At 56.5% G+C, this 7537-nt stretch overlaps 1 protein-coding gene across 2 annotated transcripts in view; it reads right to left on the bottom strand.

Moving 5' to 3' along the window:
• Positions 1-7537, bottom strand: part of TLR5 (toll like receptor 5) — a 42302-nt gene that overhangs the window by 13026 nt on the left and 21739 nt on the right. For both annotated transcript variants that reach the window (XM_015562369.1, XM_015562367.1), the window contains exons 4-6: positions 5895-6130; positions 5395-5760; positions 3308-3704 (exon numbers count right to left, since the gene is read on the bottom strand). The gene's annotated coding sequence lies outside the window, so the exon portion shown is untranslated. The remainder of the gene's footprint in view (positions 1-3307; positions 3705-5394; positions 5761-5894; positions 6131-7537) is intronic.

Raw genomic sequence — 7537 nt, 5'->3', positions numbered from 1 at the left:
TGATGAATCGTCATGTAAATATCTGATCTGCAGGATGGTCTTAGGCGACCCCTGTGAAAGGGTCGTTCGACCGCCAAAGGGGTCGCGACCCACAGGTTGAGAACCGCTGGTCTAGATGAAGCATCAAACTACCCCCCCACCCCCAGCATGCGATCCTCACAGGCAGGAGGAGCCTTCTGGTGTTGGAGCAGCTTTCCCGCCAGCACCCTATGGACTTGAACTCTGTGGAGAGGCACACTCTCAGGAGCTAAGAGCCGGGAGATTGTTCCTCCCATGGGGTCCGGGAACCATTCCCATGATCCTTTCCTGGTTCCCTCTGTATGTCCAGATGTGTTGCCTAGCAGGCCGCCTAGCGCGTGTGAGCGAGCTGCACTGAGCACTGGGGTGGGAGTGGGGGGATGGACAGAGGGGGAGGACAGGCAGTGCACTGGGCAGAGGTTACCCCGTTGGCAGGGACTGAGGGCATGAGGGGCTTGCCCAGAGCAGCCCATCAGCTCCCAAGGACAACTGAGTCAGGCCTGGGACCCGCTGCCCTGATGGGGTCTCTCCTCCCGCCGGAACCAAGCCCGGGCCCCTTTCAGACCCGCCGTTCTCCTGGCAAGGTGAGCGAGAGCTCGCACCCTCAGCCTGGGTGTTCTTCACGGCGGTCCCCAGACGTCCCAGGTGCGGGCCGTGTGTGCACATCACACATCAGGGGCAGCTACTGTCTTGTCTGAGCCCAGGAAGCTGCAAGGAGGGGAGCTGAGTGGCTAGTTGAGTCCAGCAGTTGGCATGAGCTGGGGTGGGATTGGAACCTGGCCTGACGGCAAAGCTCTCCATTCTCCCTCATCCTGGAGGGCCCTTTGTGAATCCAGGGGCGCCCCTAAGCGGTCCCACCCCCGCCCCCCACCACAGCCCATCGTCCGACCACAGCAGCCCATGGTCACACTGTGTCCTGGGCCCAGCAGGCCTCCCACAAAAGCCATCTTGGATACGAGCGACGTTCGCTATCATGGGTTTCTGTCATCATCATTGTTGCTTTGCTCTCGACTTCCTCTTGCCAGACACGCTGTCTAAACAGGAAAGAGCAGCCTTCCTGCTTGGAGACGGGCGGTCAGAAGCAGTTGGCTCGGGGAGCCCCTCTCCCCCCCGGCCCCCGGGGTTTCCAAAGGTTCGTTGGGGTCCGGGGATGAGTGGGAAGGACCGATAGTAGCCACCGGGAGAGAAAGGAAACCGCAGTGGGCCAAGGCCCGGACGCCACGGCGGCCCCGAGACGGCTCCGTTCCAGTCTGTTCCTCCCCCCGCGGGCAGGGGCACTGGGCCTCCGCGGGCAGCACCAGAGGGCGGCTGGAGACCGGTGTCCTGGTGCCCCCTGTGGCTTCTGTGGGCACTCGTGCCTCGTGCAGCCCCCGCTGGGCACAGTGTGGGCAGAGGGACCGGGTGTGGAGGAGGCCTCTGGCCTGGAGCCCACATCCTGGCTTTCAGGGAAGGTCAGGGCCCTTCCCCATCACCCCGACACCCCGACACCCTAGTTCAGTTTATGTCACTTAACTGCTCCCTTACGGAGCCACCGTCGAGTGGAAGAGCATCCCCAGGAGGTTCCAAGAGAGCAAACGAACGCGTCCTTGTCCTGAGGGCGGCGGCGTGGGGTCAGGGGCCACACAGACACACGGTTAAGCTCCACACAGGCCGGCACACGGGGGGCAGGCGAGGGGGACCAACACGTCCTGGCCCGAGGTGCCCCTGGACAGCGAACCCAGCCCCAAGTGGCCACCTGGTATCCCCAAAAGGCAGGCAGGGTCTGGCTCTTGTTCAGGGGACCCCGATTCTGGGGCTTTGGGGAAGGGGTCCAGGCAGATTCAACTTTGCCCCATGAACACCCCTGGGCCACTCACTCTGCCCTTCATGCGGGGGCGGGGTGGGGAGACCTGAGACTCCTGGGAGAGGTGAGGCCATGGCTGTGGCTGCTCCTAGACGGGACACACACAGCCCTGCACCCCCCGGACGCCCCCTCCCGAGGCCCCCAGGACGCCACTGCTGCGGTAAAGCGCTGAGAGGCCCAGGGAGAGGGGCATATCTCTGAGGCCTTGGGGAGGCGGGGGCTCCACCCACCCCAGCCAACCCCTGGCCTGACCCCGACGCCTGCCCGCCCTGACCCCCAGCACTGTGCAGCCATGGGGTCCAGGCGGCTCTGGGCGTTTCTACTTTATTGCGATTGGGGGACAGTTGCCTCTAAGGAGCGATCTGGTGCGGGGCACGGAGCCCCCGCGGTGTGGCTGGCCGGCTCCGTCTCTGAAGATTGTCTTGTGTTTACTTCGTTTCTGCGCATGAGGCGCAGAGGTGTCCCCGCCGCCCCCCAACGAGGCCCGTGTCTGCATGTGGCTGTGGTGCTGTAGGGTGTCTGGGGGCAGGAGGGGTGCAGGGAGGGTGGTCCCCTGGGCACTGGGGCAGGAGGAGGGCTGACTGATCGGCTGGCCCTGTGGATTCCACAGCCAGGCTCTCGGCCCCCTGCCGATCCCCACGTCCGGTGGGAGGGACCCCTGGACGCCTGATGGATGATTTGGGAGCTCCAGAAGGTAGTGGAGAGCCAGGAAGGCGGCTCAGGGCAAGGGGGGAGCCTGGGGCTGAGGACGGCCCAGCCCGGGGCTGTGGTCCTGCAGCGCCACCTGGGGGCGACTGGGAGAAAGGCCACAGGAGGGTGAGCCAGAGGACCAGCCAGCTCCCCTCTGGGGGGGCCTCTAGGGAGGGATGGGGGTCATCTAGAGAGGGGTGGGGTCCTATAGCGTATGTACCCCAGAGGAAACTCCCCATTTCTTTAGGAGATGCCGGGGACCTGCTTTTCATCCCCATCAGTAGACGGGGAAAAACTCCCCTGAGAGCCTGGGCTCCCATTGGGGTCGCCTTGCTGGGGACCCCAGTGGGGACCCCGTGACCAGAGACACCACTGTCCACCCTCCCCGCCCTGCTTGTCAGAACACTTGTTCTCTTAGGGCAGCGGTTCTCAACCTCCTGGCCCTTTAAATACAGTTCCTCATGTTGTGACCCAACCATAACATTATTTTCGTTGCTACTTCATCACTGTCATGTTGCTACTGTTAGGAATCGTAAATATCTGAGATGCAGGATGGTCTTAGGCGACCCACAGGGTGAGAACCGCTGGGTTAGGGGGTCACAATGTCTCCAAGACCCTTCGCATGTTCGTCAGGAAGACTGTGGAGTCCACGTTTAATGGGTGAGGGAGGAACGAGCTCAGAGGTAAACACAGAGCAGGAGCCGCCGGAGGGGAGCCGCGGGCGCAGAGGGTGCCCGGGTACCACTGAGGCAGCACCCAGGCCTGAGGGCCAGGAACCTGGACGCCTCTGCCTTCAGCGCTGGAACGGAGGGGTGGGCAGTGCAGTCTGGTTTCCCTCTGAGCCCTGCAGGCTGCGCCTGGTCACCCGATGCTCCTTATCAGCCGCCTCCCCGCGTGCCGGCCTTCGCTTCGCTGCGTCTCCAGCGGGGACACCGGCCAGGACCCTCCAAGGAGCAGGTGAGCCGACGCCCCCGGCAGCAGGGTGCCAGGGCTCCTCGTGTGGCAGGAGCATGAGGTCTCACAGTCCGGAGGCTGGCGTCCAAGGTCAAGGTGCTGGCAGGGGTGACTCTGAGGGCTGACAGGGCACCTGCCCCCACTGCAGGCTCCGTCCCCAGGTGGGGGTGTGCAGGAGGCAGGTGATGGATGTTTCTCTCTAAAAAATAAAGACATATTTTTAAAAAATATCACGGAGAGGCGAGCTAGAGGCTGAGAGAAAATAGGAGTATTCCCTACGTCTGACCAAGACTTCTACCTAGGATATTGTTTTCTGAGGGCAGAGGTTCTCAACCTTCTGGCCCTTTAAATACAGTTCCTCATGCCAACCAATTAATGATAAAAAGATAAGCCACTTAGCACACTGCGTCGGACCAGGAGCATTCCCCCGTTTTCGTATTACAGTGTTTTATGTAAATGCTGAAGGCACGCCTTAAAATTAAACACCCACTGCATTTTGAAGTTATTTATTACATGTTCTTACCAGCGAATATCTTTTTAAAGTATGAGACTTCGGAAAACGTTTTTTGCTCTCGTTCAACAGGAACTTATCTGGCCACTGGGTAAAGCCAGCAATGACACTACCAGCGCGCACTGTGTTAAGATGGGCACCGGATTGGAATGAAGGCTGCATGAAAGAACACGTGTGAATGGACAACGAGCATGGGGAATGGCGTTCCACGTGGCCACTGGGAAAATGCACGTGGAAACCACTAGGAGACACCACTTCCCAACCACTCCACGGGCTACAGTGCAAAAGGCTGACAATACCAAGTGCCGGCGAGGACGTGGAGCAGCTGGGACCTCTCACCTAGTCAGGCGCGTGACATGTGACAACTGCGGGGACGTTTCTCTCGAGGTAAGACATACACTGAGTGGCCGGGTGATGCTGACCACCCCATCAGTACTTCACTGACACTTCCAAAAATACTGAATATTGAAAACTTCCTAAGCAAATACTCAAGGTTTTATTATTATTATTTGCATAACTAATTCACTTCATCGTACTGATGGGGTGGTCATCATCATCTGGCCACTCGGTGTATACTTAACCCTATGCCCTGGCAATTCTACTCTTAGATGTTTACCCAAGATAAACGGACACATGTCCACAAGAATCCTGTAGCTTTGTCTGTAGTCGCTAGTAGCTGGCAGCCACCCAGAGGGCTGGAAGCAGCAAACCTCAACCGGATAAAGAAACTGCGGTAAAAACCGTGCAATGCCATGACAAGGAACACACCGCCGATCGATGCGTCCTCTGGGGGAACCTCAGAAAATGAGAAGTAAAGGAAGCCAGATGCACAGGACGGAATGATTCTGTTCACGTGACGTTCTACAACTGGCAGAATTAGTTTATGTCGACGGAAGTCGGGACAGTGGTTATCTGAGCCGGCGTAGCCTACGGTGGGTATTGTCAGGAAAGGGGCCAGACCAAACTTTCCAGAGCAACAGAAATTCTCTATCTTGATTGAGGCGGTGATTATATGCGTGGAGACAAGTGTCAAAATGCATTGAAGTGCCCTCGGGAGCTGCCCATTTTATCGGATGTTTAAAAAACAACAAAAAAAAAAACCCAAAACACAGCTCGGGGATTCCCTGTTCGGATTCCCAGAGGCAGTGCCTCGCCCTCCAAGAAGGTCAGGTTCACAGCATGGGGGCCGGAGGAGCCGAAGGCAGACCTGGGAGCCCAGGGAAGCCGGAGGCCGCTGTGAGCAAGCAGCCGCCCCCCACCCCGGGACCCCACCAGGTCCTGCAGCGCATGTCCCCCGTGTTAATTAGAACGATGCCGTGGTTTCCCACGCCTTTTCATTCTGGGCAGAAATCCCCACCAGCAACCAAACGCCCCATACCTGGGCCTCCAAACAGGTTGGCAGCACCCAGCTGGCCGGCGACAGCTTTCTCTTCCGACGAGAGACCAGCATGTCTCTGCCCCGAGGAGGGTGCAGGCCGGGGAGCTCCTGCCCCAGCTCATTGGGGGACTCCAGCCTGGGCCAGGCAAGAGGGGGCACCTCCACCAGCCGGTGATTCGATCCCAGCGTTCCCTCCTTTGCTCCACAGCTAAGCCGGAGGCCTCCACGGAAGGGCCCCTGGTTGGTCCTGGTCCCTCTCCAAAAAGGTCCTCTTGTTCCACTCAGACCAGCACATGGCAACACCGGTGACTTAATTCTGCAAACCCCTTAGGGCTTGGCACGGCCTGCAGGCTGGTCCGGTAACAGCTGCGGAGGGGGAAGGAGAGGGCAGGTCACTGGAAAAACCATGAAAGCGGCCTCAGGTGTTAGGCCTGAGGGCTATGGGAGCGGCAAACCCAGGTCAGCCCAGCAATGCCAAGGCCACCACTCTGCCCACGCACCTGCTTCCTGGGGGGGCCGGCCCCGAGGAGACGTGATGTCATTGCGTTTATCACACTGCAGCGAGGGGAGACAGAAAAACAAGGCCTCGCGGAGGTGGCGTCCGAGCCTGGAATCCAAACAAGCCTCCCAGGCTGTTGGCCCAGGTGCCCGAGATGCAGGAATAGAGCCGCCTTGTCCCACTCGCTGGGGCTGGGCGCCCCGGAGGACCCCGAGCCCGTCCCTTCCAGGGGATTGTCTGTAAAAGAAAAACGTTTGGTTTCTTAAAAGGCCGGCCTACATGGAAGGTCTGTGGCCGCGGAGGAATAAAATATATTTTTTTATATATTTCATTGATTTTTTACGGAGAGGAAGGGAGAGAGATAGAGAGTTAGAAACATCGATGAGAGAGAAACATCGACCAGCCGCCTCTTGCACATCTCCTACTGGGGATGTGCCCGCAACCAAGGTACATGCCCTTGACCGGAATTGAACCTGGGACCTTTCAGTCCGCAGGCTGACGCTCTATCCACTGAGCCAAACCGGTTTTGGCGAGGAATAAAATATTTAACTGCTAGGTCAAACAGATGCAAAGTCCCTTTCATCTTAAGGAAAAGAAAATCGAGCCAAACGTTATATACGGTATATCGTCCACCTGTGGAAATAATGTCGTTTTTTCTTTGTCGGTGGTTTAATTTTCAAATTGGGGTGAATCCTACTTCTGCCAAGGGCAGAAGTTAGCTCCCTTTTATGTATGCATGCATGGATTATTTTTGCCATGATTGATTTTTTTTTGTCGTGATTAAAGTATGAATGAAATGCATGCAGGGAGTTAAACATTAAATCGTACCATTGATTCTTAACGAAAGCTTATACTCCCCACCCCAGCTCTCTCTGATCTTTCTAGGTCCCCACACCCCCAAGCACGGCTGCTGCGGCTGAGAAACAAGCACATTTAGACCAGAGGCCGCTCCTAATGAAGATAAGGTATATGGGGGGAGGGGAGGGTGTCCCAAAAGCTCTTCATGAATTGATCTACCACATGTACATGGGTTTCTGATGTGTGTATACCTATGGGCTGAAGTGCAGTGTCAAAGGGCACGTGTGGCCTCAACTTTAGCAGATAATGAGAGATCGTTTTTTTTGCAAGTGACCCCAATTTACATTCTCACCAATAACGTTCCTTTATGGGAAATTCTTAAGACCCTGGTCCTTTTTTTCCTTTTATGTTGTCTTTTTCTTATCGACGTGTAGTCCTTTCATGCTCTGGTGATGAGTCCTTTTCGGATACACGAGTTATTCTCATGGGCTGTGGTTTGCCTGTTTGATTCCTGGATGGCCTCTGTAGAAGGGCTCGCTGTAAATGTGGTCATCGCTCTTGATTTTCTTCTTCTCTTGGATCTCAGCCCTCTTTCCTGCTTTGTAGCTCTCCAAAGCTTTTATTTATTTTCCCCCAATGCCTTTAGACCGGTTTAAAGAATCGTTTCTGCAGCTTTTCTAGGTGTTTCCAATGGACGGACTGAGCAGAACTCCCTTTGGCGATTAGTTTATGTGGTTCTTTCTTCTGGCATTTCACATTTCTCAATGTACACTCAGAATGCTATTTCTTGGCTTAACATTCTAGGCATTTTAAATTGATTTTTGTCTTGTCCTAACTCAGTGGTCG

The sequence above is a fragment of the Myotis davidii genome, unplaced genomic scaffold (assembly GCF_000327345.1).
Source record: "Myotis davidii unplaced genomic scaffold, ASM32734v1 scaffold174, whole genome shotgun sequence".
NCBI classification, from domain to species: domain Eukaryota; kingdom Metazoa; phylum Chordata; class Mammalia; order Chiroptera; family Vespertilionidae; genus Myotis; species Myotis davidii.
The sequence above is the reverse complement of the archived record's forward strand: the minus strand, read 5'-3'. Positions and strand labels throughout refer to the sequence as shown.